Source organism: Wyeomyia smithii, chromosome 3 (genome assembly GCF_029784165.1).
Source record: "Wyeomyia smithii strain HCP4-BCI-WySm-NY-G18 chromosome 3, ASM2978416v1, whole genome shotgun sequence".
Classification (NCBI taxonomy): Eukaryota; Metazoa; Arthropoda; class Insecta; order Diptera; family Culicidae; genus Wyeomyia; species Wyeomyia smithii.
The window spans coordinates 227,493,027-227,512,899 of NC_073696.1; the positions used below are offsets into that span (position 1 = coordinate 227,493,027).

At 37.3% G+C, this 19,873-nt stretch overlaps 1 protein-coding gene across 2 annotated transcripts in view; it reads right to left on the minus strand.

Annotated features, from left to right (window-relative positions):
• LOC129731141 (synaptogenesis protein syg-2) overlaps positions 1 to 19,873 on the minus strand; it is an 827,904-nt gene that overhangs the window by 125,061 nt on the left and 682,970 nt on the right. The gene's annotated exons all lie outside the window — the stretch shown is intronic.

Genomic DNA, 19,873 nt, shown 5'->3' on the forward strand with positions numbered 1-19,873 from the left:
CACTTGAGACAACGCCCTACGAATAACGTGCGAATGCGGAGGGAAAACCTGAAACGGGCACCTCGAGTAAATTATGGCGGCACATCATTAAAGTGGTAAAGTTCTTGGCACTTCTCTTCGCTCGGATCGGCGCCGGTGGGTGCTATTATTTGTTTTAATGCGAACCACCTTGTCGGGCTGGAAGACGGGCTCAGCCCACATTCCCCCCGGGGACATGGCTGCACGCGCGTTCTGCTGTTTGTGTTTCGTGGGTAGGGCCCTGCTAATGTCAGCACACTGCAGTCCGGACTGTTTGCGCAAATCGGGCTCTGTGCACAGGGTTGATAAAGGAGAACTAAATTTTGTGAGTGGTGCCTTCCGAGAACTGACCAGAACTAGTTTCTATTGCAACAGATTGTGGTGTATGGAAGCGAACAACAAATGTAATTAACTACTCTACTGAAACGTGGAAACACGTTTAAAGTATTTGACGTTAAATGTGCAGACAATGAAAAACATTTCATTCAAAATAAGTTTTGATGTCCACTGTAAATTTAATAGTCAACATTAGGTTAATGTTTCCATGTTTGTAGTATAGCAGATGGCATCAAATGAATTGCTTTTAGCAAAATAAAATGCCGCTAGTTTTAGTGCTCAAATTTTTCACCATGGTTTTAATTTTGAGCAGAACTCGAAATTGAATAATTCGCTTTTAATAATATAAAACCCGAAGACAAAATATGCCGCACGTTTCAATGGCTTCTCTGTGCTCATCAGCGAAACGTCTGACAGAAACCCTGCGTGTGCTGGTAATAGATAACTTGAGGCAGTTTAATTTTCCGCGTGTGGGAAAAACTTTCCGCTGTTTTTATTTCTTCGGCTTGATGCGCGCAAATGCTGAATAAAAGAAAAACAATAACAACTTCTTTTGTGGGTAAAATGATGAATATACTTTGCTTCGCTATGCTCAAGGATTGCCTCATACTAGTGTAAAGTTATCACCGCTCGAGTAGCAGCGGTGTTGGGTTTAGTGAGGCTGTTTTTCACCATTGGAGTCACGAGTTTCGCACAACAGCAATCGTTTTGTTTTCTAAGGCCATTCAATGTAATGTTAACCGGTGCAAGCGGGAAATACAATAGCAAGCATCTTGTTAGAGTATCGAACAAAAGAATTATTGTTCTCGTTTTTTTCTGCTGCCGAATAGATTATATCGCATGCTCATTACGTCAGAGAGAGTTAAAAAGATGTACTGCTTGGCGTCTATTTCCGTCTATTATGTTGGCTAGACTTTTCCAAATTTGGCAAGAATGTCTTGTAATAGTATTTTGTTGTCAAATAAAAATCATTCTCGACTACTCCTATATCCTAACTGTTAATAATATCAATTAAATTCGAAAATGTCAGCCAATAGGTAAATATAATTGGAATAAGGTTTAGTCTTAGGTTTACCTCATCGTCTAGGCGGCTGAAAAGTTTTATTCCAATCAGTGATGGCTTTTCTATGTAGAACAAGTAAATTACTAAGCACTTCCATTATTCCGTTAGATGGAAACGCCTAGTTATTTGTTTCTCTTGAAACAATAAACAAATTACATTCTGTTTAAAGCCAAATAAAAGTAGGGGAACTGCTCCATTATTCATCTCAGCCCATATATTCATCTCATACAACATGAAAACACAATTGAAAACAGGAAAAAAAAACATATTTTCCAACAATACCAATCTGCTAATCCATGGAATGGATTCTTCTTAGTTCACTTCAGATTTCTCATGAAGTAGAATCCTCAAAATCTCACTTAAAAGCTCTAAATTTGATATAATATTCAGGCATCTGCACTCGAAAACTCATTTAATTCAATTACCTACCTCAGAAAACAAAATCCGCGCATCGTTCTATACGGCTACAACGGGACTCTTTCAGCAGCCAACCTAAGTTTTTTCCTCACTAGCGGACCACTTTTTATTTTAATCACTAAACAAAATCACTCACTACACTAAGAATATTTTAATCTTTGAAATGTTCACCTCAAATTTCTAAAAACAAACTTGAATTAGCAGAAATATATGAGATGAATTTCTACAATTCCTAAATTTCAACTGTATGTATTTTCATTTGTTTTGACTGCGTTGAAGAAAATCAAGAGTTGCCAAATCAGTTTCTGTTAATACGAAAAAATCATACTGAAAATGTTGAATTATTCCGACATAATTGACATAAATCGATAGCACTGCAGTGGTTGCCTAGGTTACCAACTTGCACGTAAACAACTACAGTGGATATCTAGCTAACCTACTACGACAGGCTGCGGCCACGTTCATTCATGAAAATGTGATTTATTTATGATTAACAGTGTGATGAGTATGGGGGCGTCGTGAGAAGAATAATTGAGCAGTGATTCAAGTTTTGAGATGGATATGAAGGGTTGTGAAAAATGGTTTGTTTTACAAAATACAGGATAAATCTAGCTAAGTTTACTGAATATACAATGCTGAACGATTCCATAAGAGCACGTAAGCGTATTTTGTTAATTTGTTCAATGATTTCGTGAAAATTTGGTGTTTAATCCGTGCATTCTTCGTGAATATCGGCTTAATGAGATGAATAATGGAGCAGTTCCCCTATGTTTTGTCAAAACAGGGATTGCATTTTTGCCGAAAACAATGCATTTCTTCAACCGCAAAATCGATCGCTCATGTTGTTAGTTTTCATCTTTAGCAGACAACATAATTACAGTGTAAATACCTGTTACCTCATCCGAACCAGGCCATCCTCACGGCGTATCGCGTTTGTATCACAAGTTCAGCCCTGACCTCTCGCTAAATCGAGTACACACGGAGCGTAGATGAAGAAAAGAAAACGAGAAAAAAAGAACGGCACATTGCGCCTGGGTTTGACTCGGCATATCTCGTGACATTTTTAATTTACTGTAAAGTCGCTGAAGTATGTACTTCCTCTCGTCAGCCGGCGGAGCAAGCAGCCGACCGGCGGACCGCTTGCCGGTGCATTCCTTTTGCAACCGCAACGGATTCACAGGAAGCCTAGGCTGGGTTGGACTCGTAAGCAGCCTCGCCATGGTGGTACAGCAATATGAGCATTCCCATAATGTGTGCGGTAATGGTAAATAACATTAGTCGATTTTTTCCTCGTTATAAGGCAACCTTAAGCGGCAACAGTGTGCAGTGGAATCAGGTCTGGGTCCCGGGTGCCATTCGTCTGCAATTGCATCAGTCGCTCGGTCGGGTCGGGTTGAGTTATTCAGCTCAGCTCTGCTGCCGCCTTCTGTTGAGCTGCTGCTTCCGGTGCTGTTGCTGTTGCCGTGGTAAGTGGGATTTTTAGCTGCAGGATTTTTCCCCCACCGTTACGTTGTCCCGTGTTGCACTTTGGGAATTATTTCCACGCTTAGGTCTCATTTAATGCTGTGTCGGTTTGCCGATCGAGAGAGGACGAAGATGCAGAAGAATCTAGAATGGCATTCGCTGGCCGAAGGAAGGAAAGATTTGCTACATTTCCTTCCCGAGTGTTGAATCCGAGCCATAAAGTTCCAGCTTTATGGGCTCTTTAAGAGCATCGCTGGGCTCGACCCCGAAATGGGAATGTTCTGCAACACGGTGGCTACTGTTTGTTAAACGGGCAAATTGTGTTTAAAAGGCTATTTCATGTTGTGGTAAGTGGGATTGATGCGTTAATAAAATAGATTTTTTCCGGCTGGCAAACAAGTTGTAAAATAATAAGTGGTTCATAAACCGGGTTTTGGGACTTTTTTTATAACAGAGTGATTAGTTGTTTGGCGGGTTTGATTTTTGGCTCCACCAAATCAGGGTTAATCCAATTAGGATGCCACAGCTTGCGAAGTACTTTCCAGCAAAGTGTGCATGTTATAAAATTTAGCTATTTGAAGTACATAATTTTTAATGGAAAGAGGTTTAATATTCGGTGTTCTAGAGCGCACCTTTACTCGAATTTTTTATTGAGTAACTTTTTAAGTGCAATTTTAAGTATCTGGTCGCCTACGGCCTATCTACGTTGCATCTCACCGCGTTTTATTTTTACTTCAATCGAGAAGTTCACTTCACTGTTTGATAATTTCAACCATTGTTTCCACTTGTGGGCGTAAAAACTAGGAAATCACATCAAAATACACAAATACATATATATTTGATCATGCATTTATTCCACAGCCTTAGGAACGTGGGTGATTTTTGGAGATCAAGCTCATCCTCAGAAACGGAAATAAATCTTTTCGTTGAGAGAGTGTATATGCCAATGTCATGGAGTGTGTCAATAGGACAGTACAGTAAGGTTTTTTTTTACACGAGGGATGCGTTCCTAATTTGTATGGGATCGCGTAAAAGCAGAATTTTTCGTGTTGCGAATATAACGAAGAATAGCATTTTAAAATGTTCGAAACTTTGAATATTATAGTGGTCAATCTAGAGACCATAATTCAATATTTTCAATTTTCAGTATTTACACGAAAAATTGTGAATTTTTTTGAAAACTGATATATGGTACCTCGTGGCATGAAACGACAAACGTGATTGAAATGATATCTTATCTTATACCGTTTTTGAGTAAAAAACCGTAAAAAAACGTGTAAAAAAGACCTTACGGTATTGCAAAACTGTATCTGCATGTCTGATACTTTTAAACACGCTTTAAATCTAAATTAAGTTTCATTCCATTTTAAACCATGAGTCATCTAGAAATCACGGATCTTTGAATAATTACAAAAAAAAAACATGAAGATAGCCTATGAGCAGTTCTCGCTAAAGCCGTCTCAGATGACGGCCAATTTTTTTCAACTTCATATGGAAACTCTATCATTCCCATGACCCGCATAATCGCAAATTGTGAAAACTTATGAGAAGCTAACTATGATAAAAATAAAACAAAAAATCTTTTTTGTTCTAAGAGATAGAGGAATAGTTTATCCAGAATAGTTGTAGGAGGTTCAAAAATACGAAACTTTGTTGAACAAATGAAAATCCTTTCTTTATTGGGTACAGAGTTACAGAGTATTTTATATAAAAGTTACTTGAAAGTTAGTTTTTTGTACATAACTTTTGTTAGTTGCATTTAACACGAAAATGTTTGGAGGAATTGTTAATACGCACAAAATACATATTTTTGCCAAAGACTATACATCCCCAGGACTTTTCTTTACAATGTTATATCATATTTTAGCTCATTTTTTCAAAATATTCAATAACGTATAGGTTTAAAAGGGGCAAGTGTAATTATGAAGTCAATACTTTTCCTTGAAGTAAGGCTGAAGTAAAATAAGCTCTTGTAGGTTCCATTTGTCACGATCCACCCATATTAGAGTACGGCGAGCATATGTTACCGTAGTTTTTCATATATTAGGAATACTTTTTTGTGTAAAGAGGTGCAGGAATAGTTTACTTGACAAGGTTTTAGCACGTGCAAGTATATAAAAGATTTTTAGAAGTTAGTTTTTTGTTTTTAACTATAGTTAGTTACATTTCACAAAAAAAAAGTTGTTCTAAACAAGCATTTGGGCATACAAAACACACGTTTTTGTTGAAGACCACGTATCTCCTGGACTTCTCCTTACAAAGTTATAGCGTATTTTAGCTTATTTTTTTTTTCTCTGGATAACATCCCGGTTCCGGAAATACTCATACTAAATGGTATTCGGTCATGTTGGACTGTTTTCCAGAAAACGAAAATCACCTCCTTAGATATTGAAATGGCATCTGAGGTCTATTTCTGGCCTCTAAACTAATTTTCAGCTCAGATTGATCAATATCTGCGTAAAAAACAAGGCTCTAAAAATTTTCAACACTACAAAAGTTGGTGTCGTAACACCACGATTTTTTGCATTGTAGTAGACGCCTAGCTAATTTTTCAATCGGTTGCTGCATGAATGAAGGAATTCCGTGCGAAACTGACTGAGTTATTAGCTTTTGAAATTAGACTATTTTTGCCGTAAAACGTTATTCCACGTTAAAAAATATTGTGGATGGTAATTCAGGACAAGCAGTACAATTAAGCACAGAAAAGTCATGACGGTTATCAGTCATGAATTCAAAAGCGGTAATAAAAAGCTTGAGCTCTGTTGAATAGTTATAATAAAATCAAAAATAATAAAAATAATAACAGTCGAAAACAGAATAAGATTAGGATGCTAAAATTAGTACCTATATTCATCTCATCACGCCTTTTTGATCAATTTATCGTCAAATTTTACCATATTTTCAACGTAAAACTTTCAACCACTTGACAAAATCGAGAAGAGAATAGATTTACTTTAAAAAGTTTGTAGGATTTTGACGGTAAATTGGACAAATGAGAGAAATAAGATGAATAAAGGTGCACCTGGCTGTTGAGATGAATAATGGAGCGATTACCCAATTTATATTGTGGAGTGTTCAAATATCTTCATCAGCTTTTCGCAGTTTTTCAGGAACCGAAAACCGCCACCTTAGAGTTCAAAACAACATTACACTTCTAGAAACATGAATTTTTCTGGATATTAGAACCCTTCTTTCACTTTAACACAGCTTTGCTGGAACCGGAAGTCGTGATTTGGATTTCAAAAGGGCGTTAGACATCAAATTACTGTTGCTCGTCGTTATATCCGGAAATACAAACATTGGAAGTGTTTGAACATTTTCATCAATTTTACTTAGTTTTTTTAAGGAAACGGCAGACGCCATCTTGAACTAAAAAATGACCCCATTTTATTGATTTTTGATCTCCGAAAAGACCAATATCGAATCATCCTCTACTATTTCGTCGCGTTACTAACACACCTCGATCAACTACATACCTGGCCTTGGGAGTTATTTTTGTAACTGGGAGAGTGTGTCTCTACCACGTTGTAGAGAAACTGCTCCATTATTCATCTCATTAAGCCGATATTCATGAAGAATGCGCGGATTAAACACAAAGCTTTCACGAAACCATTGAACAAATAAACAGAATACGCTTACGTGCTCTTATGGAATCGTTCAGCATTGTATATTAAGTAAACTTAGCTAGATTCATCCTGAATTTTGTAAAACAAACCATTTTTCACAACGCTCCCATATTCATCTCAAAACTTAAATCACTGCTCAATTATTATTAATCTCTATTATTATTAATCTCTATTATTTTTCTCACGACGCCCCCATATTCATCACACTGTTAATTAGAGATGCACCGAAGAGCACCATTGGCCTTCGGCCGAATACCGAATAACCTTTTTTCCATTATTCGGTTGAACACAACGTTGATCGTATGATAACAAAATAACCAAATGGTCATTGTTTGAAGTTCAAATTGTTTCTTTCGCTTTCCAATTGTTCAATTGTTCAAACGATTGAAAACTGTCCGAACTATTGCACAAGAAATATTTAATTTTGCGCCTATGGGATAAGGCACGCTAATCCGTGGCGCACCTACTTTTGTTCTGATTTGAGTTGTCGTTTAAAAATAATGTTTTTGACGATTATGGTTAACACAATTTAAAAGTTTGTGTTACGACTTCATTTTGAGTGTTTTTGAAAAAAAAAATCAATAAAATGCGAGAACTGACGATGTGACTTTGACTCAGAAAAAATATACCTCATGAAGACAAGACATGAAACATTGTGTGGAGATTGCGGTTCGTGTTCCGTTTTAATGAGATATATTCCTCTCTAAGCCCAAGTTACATCTTCAGTTTTCGTTTTCCCCCGTTCATAAAACTTTGCACTATACTTTTATATTATTTTCTGATAATCATTGGCCACTATTCGGCTTATTCGGCATATTCGGCCGAATAATAAACTTGCTATTCGGCGAGCCGAATATTCGGCAAAATCCAATTTTTGCTGATATTCGGCCCGAATATTCGGCGACCGAATATTCGGTGCATCTCTACTGTTAATCATGAATTAATCGGATTATCATGAATGAACGTAGCCGCAGCTCGTCGTAGTAGGTTACCTAGATATCCGCTGTAGTTGTTTACGTTCAAAATTGGTAACCTAGGCAACCACTGCAGTGCTATCGATTTATGTCAATTATGTCGGAATAATTCAACATTTTCAGTATGATTTTTTTCTATTAACAGAAACTGATTTGGCAACTTTTGATTTTTTTCAACGCAGTGAAAACAGATGAAAATACATACAGTTGAAATTTAGGAATTGTAGGAATTCATCTCACATATTTCTGCTAATTTAAGCTTGTTTTTGGAAATTTGAGGTGAACATGTCAAAGATTAAAGTATTCTTAGTGAAGTGACTAATTTTGTTAAGTGATTAAAATAAAAAGTGGTCCGCTAGTGATGGAAAAAACTTTAGTTGGCTTCATTAGAGAGACTGTTAGTGTCAGTAGGATCGTAGCGCTAGCTCCGCAATTATTCTGAACACTAAACAGTCGGCTGCGAAGCCTGTGTATAAATAAACAGAAGGTCGAGTTCCGAATCGAAATATAGCACAAAGGTTTTGCTTTTTTACACATATTGTTTACGGCCTTCTCGATTGCTGACATGAATTATGGTGAACATCGAAAAAATTTTTTTTTCCACTTTTTTCTGCTCCCGACTATGATCCATCTTGTTTCAATTACATGTATAATCTCTTAGATACCATCGATGAGTTGCAAAAGCTGCGGCGCAATGCGCCATAATAAAAACAAACAGTTTAGCAGACTTGAATTAAAATCCAATTTGCGTGTTCTTAACCCATTTTGAATGATTTGTGCTCAAGTGAGGTGCTTTCGATCGATACTACCACGTTGCACATCGATAGCGATTCCATTATTGCGTTAGCACGTGTGTGACATCTTTAGCAGCTGCGAAAAGCTTTGTGTGTGCCGAGTTGAGCATATTTCATTCGACCACCCGTTTGCAATCACAGCAGCGGGCAAAGACTTTGGCTAGGTGTGGCTTGACTTCACTAGCGGACATGTTTATTTCATGAGATCCATTGACTTGACCGTAATTCCTGGTTTTCTCTTCCGTCCGTCGACATAATAATGGCTAGCGTATCGAGTGAAGGTTTCTTGAGCCAGCAGCCAAAACGTGTTAGGATCAGTTGCGTGCTTGAAAGGTTCTTAAAAAGGTAGTACGTGAAAATTATGTTTTCATAGAGTTTTTTTTACTATTTCAAACTTCTTTCGAAGCGATTCGACTGTTATATACCGTACTGACCCTGTTTATTACTTTACCTTGAAAAGTCAATTTCACTATTTTTTGCCAGTGATGTGCAGTTGCTTATACCGCTCATGCTTGCGTGTTCCTATAGTTGCACACAGCCTCTAACCGATATCACCGGTGGCAACGGCGATCGAAACCATCGGAGGCTACGAAAGTACTCCACTATTTCCTCATAACAACAACGATGATTTATTACCTAGGAATCACGAGAATCGTAGGAGCATCGCTCGTATGAGAAACAGCCCCGAGAAAGAAATGTGCCGCGAGCGTAGGGCTCGTAAATTTAATAAGCGGTAGCGTTGTATTGCACTGCTCTGGCACGGTTGGGTCCGTCGGGTGGACCGATGTTTCGTGTGTTTTCTCGTAACTGCGCACGTACCGGTAATACCATTGCGTTCGATATCGATGTGCCGAGTGATAAATGGCAATCACGGCTGTAATCGAATGTGTTGGTGTGTTGGCCCCGGCAGGTTCTGGTTCCGTTGGGCGATCGGCCGGACGCTGGCCGTAAGGTATGAAACTAATTTTATGCTGCCACTCCACAAAGCCGTGGTTTTGTGATCGAAAAGTCAATAGATTTTGAAGCATGGCGCGTTCCGCTGATTTGTGCCGCATAAAAGAGGCTTTGTGGGGCTGAACTATCCTGATTGCCCTGCCTTTCATATTGTTCGGATGCAATTCTGGGGAAATAGCAGATTATTTCGTCACTTCGTGACGAGCTCAACTGGGTGAAAAAAAGGACATAATAATGTGATGTTTGGCTTTCTTCCATTGTTTATTGTGGTTGCAAAGTTAATAGCACATCAGAATACTGTAAATTTATACTTTTTACTGCTATACTACTGTTATTATACTGTTACTACGGTGGATTTTCTTTTCAGAGCAGAGTCCATTTCCTGTCGCTTTAAATAGTACAAACAAACTTTGTCTCGATTTTCTACCGTCCTCATCTAACTCCCCCCAGGCGTTTCAGACATGCTTGCGGCTTTAATGGAGACGCATGATGATTGCCATTTCATTTGACAGCCCAAATTCGTAACTCGTTATCGCTCGCTCGCGCTGGCACTTTCAAGTGACGGGTCATGCAATGGCAGTACCGACACGGTACTTCAACTGTCGTGCGAACGACTTTCACGTGCGACGGAAAATATTGCTTGCAGGGTAATTTTCCTCGGTGACCTTGCGTGTGTGCTGGGGTGGCAGGTGAGTTTGTTTTTAGTACCCCTGCTGCCGTTGTTCAGTAGGTACCAAAGAAAAGTGGTTAATGGCTCTTTGGGGCTGTGACGTTCGGTTTAGGTTTGAAATAAAAAGCGTCACTTGAAGCAAGAGCGATGTATGAGGCGATTTTTGCCATGGTAGCAAAGAACAGTTGAATGTGATTTTTGGATTCAATTTTTTCACCACTGGTTTTCAAAATCACCTTGAGAAACAATACCCAAACGTTTTTGCCTATACATAGCTAGATATGAGCTTGAACTCCTATTTAAAAAGACACTCATTAAAAAAATATGCTACATTGAAGCAGTTCCCTGATATGGGATACCACAGCACAAAACAATATTAGTGGTTGGAGTTTCAGAAAATATTATTCTTTTTGACTGACTGCGATATGAAAGAAGCTTTTTTGAAATGTTGGATTGCACATCTTTTTCACAAAAAAACAATTGTTCGCCTTGAAAGAGAAATTACAAAATTCGCTTGGTAGGTTTGACAATCACAAAAAAAGTCATAGACATAAAAACTAATTTTAAGGAGGGGTGTTCCACAAAAAACTCTATTTTGTCTTGTCCAACGTGAAGATAGGATATCGCAGTATTCAGCAATTGATTTTCTTTTAAATTTTTCCACAACTTTGCTGAAGGGAGACTGTAGTGTTGTGGGTAATATTTTTTTTTTGAGTATTGTTTATTTAGAGATCGCACACACCGAACACGGAAAATCACCGCCGACAAATTAGCCTGCAGCGGTGGCCTCTAGCGATTAAACGAGTAAGGTACCTAATAGAATTTTTCCTGAGAAGATACGGCTTCAACGTGGTATGTGATTAATTTAACGAATATTGCGTACGTGTTTGATGATTGATATCACGCACGCGTGAAGGATTTATACGGAGGATCGCCTTCAGTTGCGGAAGACGAAGAACGAAGATGAGGAAATAAGCTTTCACCAATTGTTTTTCAGCTGTACTTCACACTCCAAATTATCATTTTTTTCTGGTTTATTGTACTATCTCAAATCTTATCTTGTTATAAAACATGATGTATTTTATGAAACTTTCTTGCAGTTAATAATCATGGAGAGGAACGGCTACATCTAAGCAAACGCTGTCATGCTGTTTCTCATAAAACTGATATTACAAGAGCAGAAGCTTTAAATAGTAGTTCAATAGCAGAAAAAGTCTAAAATGGAGAAACACAAGATGAACGTTTTGAAGCAAAATTACCTTTTTGAAAAAATGAACCCAAACATTTCTAATTGAGAAGCTTATAATAATTAACATCTATTTTTAAATTATTTCGAATTCAAGTTGAGAAAGTTAGAAATTTAACGCTAAATTATTATTTTTCAATTATGAAATGGGTTGAAGTTTCCTTGAAAGTTAATTTTCGTTGAAAATTGATATTATTTTAAAACCTTTAGTGAATGTTTGGGATTGAGGAATGTAAGACGAATTTCCATAAAAATATAACGTTTTAAAGAATTTTACAATTTTAAATTTGATAAAAATAATCAAATGCTAATAATATGATTTCAAATCATAAAGCTCTTGGTGACTGACTTTCGAAATGCATTCGTGTCAGAGATATTTCAAAATTAGTTTTGGAAAATTTTAGTTTAGCATGAAAATACGCCTTCTCGTCGTTCGTAGTTCTCCATAAAACAAACATTGATTCACTGAAAACTACGAGCAATAAAACACAATTCGTTCCCTGACAGCAAAGTGATTGGATCGCCTGGCAAGAGTCGTTCGAAGCACCCAAAAAAGCAATAATCAGGCAGTAAAGTATTGGTTGGTATTTTTTATTCACACGACATAATATTCATTGACTATTTTGAACATGTTAAAACAATTAAAAATAAATATTATTGTACATTTTTAGATCGATTTATCATTAAAATCATAGCAAAGTTGAAATCATAGCAAAATTACCGCAAATAGAGAAAAAAATTCTCTTTCACCAAGTCAACGCTCCCGCTCATTCTCATGATGATAAATTGAAGGAATCGTGCTACGAACTAAATCCACATCCTCCGTTTTCACAAGATTGAGCCCCGAACGACTGTTTCCTGTAGCTTTTAATTGAAAAAGTTGCTCTCTGGCAAGCAATTACATTATTGAATTTTTACAAACAATTCCACTATTGAAAACTGTCTCATGCTGAAAACTTGAAATCACCAAAAGGCTTACTAATCAAAAAGGTCTGGTCCTGACGGTATTGATTCCGTGTTCTAGAAAAATATTTCTGAAGGATTTACAGTAACTTTAGATGGCCTTTCCCAATTTTCTCTGGGAAAAATTAATATTTTCTATTGGAACTTGAAATATTATATTTGGAAATATTGTTAATTGTTGCCTATTTTTAAATCAGGTGCAAAATCTGACATCCGCAACTATCGTGGAATTGTCGTTATCTCTTGAATTCCAAAACTTTTTGAATTGCTTGAAATTGATGAAAATTTTTAACAAATAAAATACTATATCATTAGCGATCAGCTTGGATTTTTGAAGATCGCTCAACATCTTTGATTCTCTTTTGAACCTTTTGACATATATTCTTAACGCAATGGATAATAGTAGCCACGTAAAAGCCCTGTACACTGACTTCAGTGAAGCATTTGACCGACTATCAATACCAAGCATACCAATATTACACTTTAATCTGCAAAAAAATGGATTAGCGTCTCAACTTCCGTGTTGATTCCAGTCATATCGAATAAATCGCAAACAGTCACTTCTGGGGTGCCCCAGGGTTCGCATTTGAGTCCGATTCCTTTTTATTTTGTGACTGAAAATTTCGGTGATTTGTCTGCTAGCACAGCTTCTTCTAAATGCGAATTGTTTGCTGAGCATTTTAAAGCCGCTTTTCCGTCTTCAGTTGCTATGTCAGATCCGATTGACGCTGCAATACGCAGGAGAGTTTCGATTGTGGAGTTTTCCAAGTGACAGAAGCGCACGTTTTGAGTGCAATTCGAAAGCTGAAAAATTCCACTTGTCCTCGGCCAGACGGGATCCCGCCATCTTTGTTGAAAAACTGCTCGAACGAGCTGGGGGCGCCTCTTGCTGTTTATTCTTTCTCTGCAACAAGGATTGTGTCCTATTAGTTGGAAAAATTCATTGCTCACACCGATACACAAAAAAAGGGGACAAGTGCAACATAGCGTATTACCGAGGAATTACATCATTATGTGCTTGTTCCAAAGTTTTCGAAATAGTCGTCAGGACAGTGCTGTTTTCATCGTGCAACAACTATATTTCTAGTGACCAACATGGTTCGTTGTGTTCTCGTTCAATGGACGCAGGAATGCAAGTGGATGCTGTGTACACGGACATCAAAGCTGCGTTCGATCGTGTTAATCACGACATCCTTCTACGAAAGTTGTATGTGTCAGTCTTGGGTCGTCACATTCCGAGCCATTTACAACGTCTTCTGGAGTGCCGCAAGGAAGCAATCTGGGTCCACTTGTATTCTCACTGTTTATTAACGACGTTGCTACAATTTCTTCGGATTATAGCCTGCCTTGGAGACTGTTTGGAACTACAAAAATTGCTTGATGCTTTCAGTGATTGGAGCAACCGTAATCTTCTTACCCTGTGTGTAGATGTCATGTGCTTACCTTCAGCAGAAAGTTTCAATCAATTAGCTTTCCATACAGCTTGTCTGGGCAAGCTCTTCAGCGGGTAAGCCAAGTTAAAGATCTTGGCGTAATTATGGATAGTCAGCTTACATTCCGGGCACACTACAAAGATGTCATTTCAAGAGCTAACAAGCAACTAGGATTTATTTTTAGAATTGCCGATGGATTCCGCGATCCACTGTGCATGAAAGCTTTATACTGCGCCCTGGTACGATCAATGCTCGAATCAGCGGTTGTCGCTTGGTGTCCGTTGAACAAGGTCTGGATTGATCGCATGGAAGCTTGGCTTCCTTGGCATGACGCTACGAGGCTGCCCCTCTATGAGCACCGCTGCATGTTATTGGGGATTGAGACCAGCGTCGCAAGAACTATTTCGTTAAAATCCGTTCTACGAATTTCTACGGATTTCCCCTGATTTCCCCTCTTTTCTACGGATTTCCCATATAAATGTTTTTCCGTAGAAGTGAACAAATCCGTAGATCTACGGATAACTCCATAGATCTGGCGAGCCTGATTGAGACGTTGGAGAGAAGAAGATCTAACGCACAAATTATCTTTGTTGCGAAGGTCCTGAAAAATGAAATTGATTCACCCGCTATTCTCGCATAATTGAATCTCTACACTCCAGAAAGGAATCTGTGGAGACGTCAGCTTTTGAACTTGGATGCAAGGTATAGTCGATACGGCCAGTATGATGCGATTAGGTTTATGTCTACGAGGTTCAACGAGGTTGCTGAACTGTTCGACTCCAACGAACCCATCAACACTTTTTAACGTCGCCTGTGGATTAGCTTATAATTTATTATTAATCATCTCTAGTTGTTAATTTTATTCGTTAAGACAAAAATTATCAGATGTAATTTTCAAACATAACATAACATAGCATAACATAACAAAATAATGTTTGGTCCTTAAGAAAAAACAATCTAATCTTTTGAGTAATCTTTTGAGTGAAAATTGCAAAGAAATATTAATTTATACTCTACATTTGCTCAACGAACTAAACAAACAAATAAATAGATAAATGAATGAGTAAATAAATAAATAAATAAATAAATAAATAAATAAATAAATAACTAAATAACTAAATAAATAATTAAATAATTGAATAAATAAATAAATAAATAAATAAATAAATAAATAAATAAATAAATAAATAAATAAATAAATAAATAAATCAATAAATAAATGAATGAATGAATGAATATATATAAATAAATAAATAGGTATACAGCCCTAGGGTTGTATGGAATGGTGACGTAGAAAAAAACACTGTAATTAGAGGGGTTTTTGTTACAAAAGTTACAGATCCCGCAGACAGAATCAATTCGTGTGCTCAGTGACTCTCGTATTTTTATTCTCAGCCTCTGCCTAAAATCTATCTTAAAAAACATATCTAACAACACTCTAAAGAATTTCGTTTACATTAGGCAATGTTGTGCCTGTAGTATTTTGTTGTGCAAACAATATTTTTTTTACAAGGCACAAGCATATCATTGTTGTTACTTCTTTACCAAGAATTTCTCGTAATGTGTCAAAACGAGAATTAACCCTATTTCCTCAAAAGCCAAATCCGTTATCATAATGAACGTTATCAAATGAATAATTTTGTCTTATTTGCAAAAATGTACAATTCTAGTTGGGTAATTTATGGTAATCATATTCATGATACAAGCTTTTAATCACCATCAGCAGCAGTAATGCAGTTTTTCCACGATTGCACACGTAAAAAAATTGTACGAATAGAACTGTACTGCTGCAACACGAATAGTACCGCAGCAGTACGAAGAGAAGTGTATCGCTGAAATGTACGAATAGAAGTGTACCGCTGCAATCATATAGCGAATTTCTTTATTCAACTGTGTCAGGGCAAATCTGCCGAGCAATAAAAAAACGCCATCGCCAAGTAAAAAGCAAGTAAAAAAGAGATGCCAGATAATTGTTTACGAACTATGCACGTGCGGTGGTGGGTCGAAGCTGACAAATTTTACAGTGCGCTTCGGGCAGCACGCCAGGTCAAAACTGGGTCAAAATCGAGCGAATAAAGAAGGGTTTTGACAGCAATTAGTGCGCTTCCAGGTCAAAACGAGGTGGAATAAAGGAATTCGCTAATAGACGACGAGAAACCTGCGGCTCTCTGCTACACATACACTACACTACGGTACTGTTGCTTTTGTCATGTTGCATGTTTTCTTTCAAAACATCAGTTTTTATTATGTTATAACAGCAGAGTTAGAAATTGTTCAAGAAAAAAAGGTGGTTTCAAACCTTTCAAAAAATCTTTACCTTCAAGACATCAAATTAGTCTTTGCTCATGAAGACAAACATAAATTGACCTATTGGGACGGGGAGACTCTGTAAATTTTTGTTTTGATATTGATAAGGGGATCAGAGGTAATGGTTGGTGTCCATTCATATTGTCTGTGCTAGGAACGCTCGCATGTGATTGGCTCTTGTTTGCCTAAATTTGTTCTTGAATATTTTTATCAATTTCCAGCGCTGTGCAATGATATAATAGGAATAACTAGCGTATTACAAAATAGTCCAACATTTTATCTATCCAACAACATGGTCGTTGTTATCCTTCATGTGATAAAGCTGTTATTATCATTTGAAATCTGACGCAACATTTGCCAGTTTCATATCTTTTTTACAGAATAGAAGTATAGAAAACAAAGACGTAGTACCACGTCAAAATAAATAAATAGATAAATAGATAAATACATGAATAAATGAACAAATAAATAAATTTGGTTAAAAAAAAAACTTTTAGTAATGATTGCAATGTGCAGGTTATTTACTTTGTCCCCTTTTCATGACTGCCCAGTAATCCTGTATGTCTCAATAGGGCGGAACTGGAGGCAATTGTGTGAGTTAAGGTCTTTCGCAACAAACTGCACTCCTTTCTCTGCATACCATTCATGAACGACTTTGCTGTAATGACAGCTCACTAAATCTGGCCAGAACATCACGGGATGATTTTTTTTAAGGGGGGGATTTGTTAGTAGCTTAAGTATTCATGATAAATATTAGTAAGTGATGAGTATGTGTGTCCAATCACAAATGGTGACTTCTCAACACTGTTAAAAATTTGTAATTTTATTTGTTAGGATTTGTTTGCTTTCGCAATTAGGACTTATCGTTCGTAGGGATTTAACCTACTTGTCAGAAAAGGGGAAGTAAACTTACAACTAACTTAATTGCTAACTTATTGGTAGAGACAGTGGTAATTCGCGGCAAAAAAGTTGAAAATTCGCGGGTGGCAAAATAGAAAATATTCAAAATTCACGGTTTTTTCACGGCAACCTTTTCTTTAGAAAAGACCAAATAAAGTGCTCTTGGTAATATAATAAAAAAACTGTTTTATTTAATTCAATGTAGGTGCTGTAATTTAACCGTACGGTTCATGATTTCTTTGCAATGAGGACTACTGTGTTGAATTGTCTTCAATCATATTTTGGTGTCGGCAGGCACGTATTATTCAAGTTATTCTGACAAACGTTGCATTTCGCATCTACTGAGTTTCCGGGAATCGATAATTTTTTCTGCAAACCGGAAAACTGCAAGAATATATACCAACATTATAATATCAATCTCACTGTTGCGTATTTAAAAAAAATGCTTAGGGGCCATCCACCCACCACGTGGACAGATTTTCTCCGATTTTGACCCCTCCCTCCCCCTCCGTGGACAACTGCCCATATAAATTCTAAAAAAATTGTATAGACCGTGGACATTAGCCAACCCCCCCCCCCCAAACCTGTCCACGTGGTATGTGGATGGCCCCTTACTACTTGAACTACGTTGGTACATCTTGCAACTTCGATTTTGCGCACTCTGGGCTATCATGCAGGGCCCCAATCACCAAAATCTTTGCTCGAAGAGGATCTAGTAACTGAGCCGGCCGAAAACAATTCAACCCAGGCTGACAAAATCTCGTTGGAAGAAAGCAGTAGTACTATTCCATCAAATTGGTTGGGTAAAAAATAGCCTCCCGTTGTCATCGAGGTGCCCATTAATCTTTAGATTTGTCCGTGTTGCTGGTTTTCGCGGCATTTCGCGTTTTTTTGTTAATTTCGCGGCCGATGCTGGATTTCGCGGAATTCGCGGCTTCCGCGAAATCGCGATCTACCACTGTCCCTACTTATTTGCTATAAAGAAAGCTTATCGTAGCAATTGAGGATTGCAACGATTTTTGTCGAAAATTGTTAATAATTTTATTTGACATAGCTTCTAATGGTTCAACACCAGTAAGTCTATGTAATTCGAGTGTACCAAACCAAGGAGGACGCTTCAAAATCATTTTCAGAATTTTATTCTGAATCCTTTGGAGCGTTTCCTTCCTTGTTGAACAGCAACTTGACCAGATCGGTACAGCATAAAGCATTGCTGGTCTAAAAATTTGTTTGTAAATCAAAAGTTTGTTCTTTAAACAAAGTTTAGAATTCCTGTTAATGAGAGGATATAAACATCTCGTATATTTGATGCACTTGGCTTGTATACTCTCAATGTGCTCTTTGAAAATAAGTTTATTATCATAAATTAGTCCCAAGTACTTAACCTTGTCAGACCAACTTAAAATAACCCCATTCATCTTGACAACGTGATTACTGTTTGCCTTGAGGAAAAAAGCATTGGGAGAGATTTTCCACTTTTGCAAGTAGGAAGAAAAAATATCTAAACTTTTCTGCAATCGACTGCATATGAAACGAAGACTTTTTCCTTTTACGGAAATGCTTGTGTCATCACAGAACAATGACTTTGTGCATCCTGAAGGCAAATAAGAAAGATCTGAAGTGAATATGTTGTACAGGACTGGGCCCAAGACTGAACCTTGAGGTACACCTGCTCTGACAGGAAATCTATCAGATTTTGAATTCTGATAGACAACCTGCAGAGTTCGATCAGTAAGATAATTCTTTAAAATTTTGATTAGGAAAATTGGAAAATTTAAAGTTTGCAATTTCGCAATCAAACCTTTATGCCAAACACTGTCGAATGCTTTTTCTATGTCTAAAAGAGCAGCTCCAGTGGAATAACCTTCAGATTTGTTAGCTCGTATCATATTAGTAACTCTGAGCAATTGATGAGTTGTGGAATGCCCATGGCGAAATCCAAACTGTTCATCTGCAAAAATTGAATTTTCGTTGATGTGTGACATCATTCTGTTAAGAATAATTCTCTCAAACAGTTTACTTATTGAAGAAAGCAAACTGATTGGTCGATAACTTGAAACTTCAGCTGGATTCTTATCCGGTTTTAAAATTGGAGTAATTTTTGCATTATCCCATAATTTGGGAAACTATGCAATTTTGAAGCAGCAATTGAAAATTTTCACTAAAAATTCCATTGTGCTTCAGGGAGATGTTTGATTAGTATATTAAAGATTCCATCGTCACCAGGTGCTTTCAAATTTTTGAAATTTTTATTAATTGATTTAATCTCATTCAAGTTAGTTACATCACGGGATGATTATTTTCCGTCGACATTGTCTTATTTGTAACGAAAACTTTCGTTTTTTCTGTTATAGCAGCAAATGCCCTGCTAAATCATAAATTTTCGTGCAAATTTGTAGGCAAACCAAGTAGTAGCTGCCAAGTAAAATTTTCGACCTGAAATTTGCCCGGAGTCAGCCTCGACATAGGTTTTATCGTCCAGCAGAAGAAAATCCGTCAAACTTGGTCAGCACCTAGTCGTATAGCTTCCGAGCATGAATTCCACACTATTCTGATTTATGGTCCGGTTTGGCCGGTCGAATTCTTCTTACGGTACTATGGGCAGCACCAAGTTTTCTGACCAAATCGCGGTTCGACGGATTGGGATTTCTCTTGATGGTCGTCAAAATTTTACCACGCAGTTTCCGGTCGACAGTTTTCTCCGATGA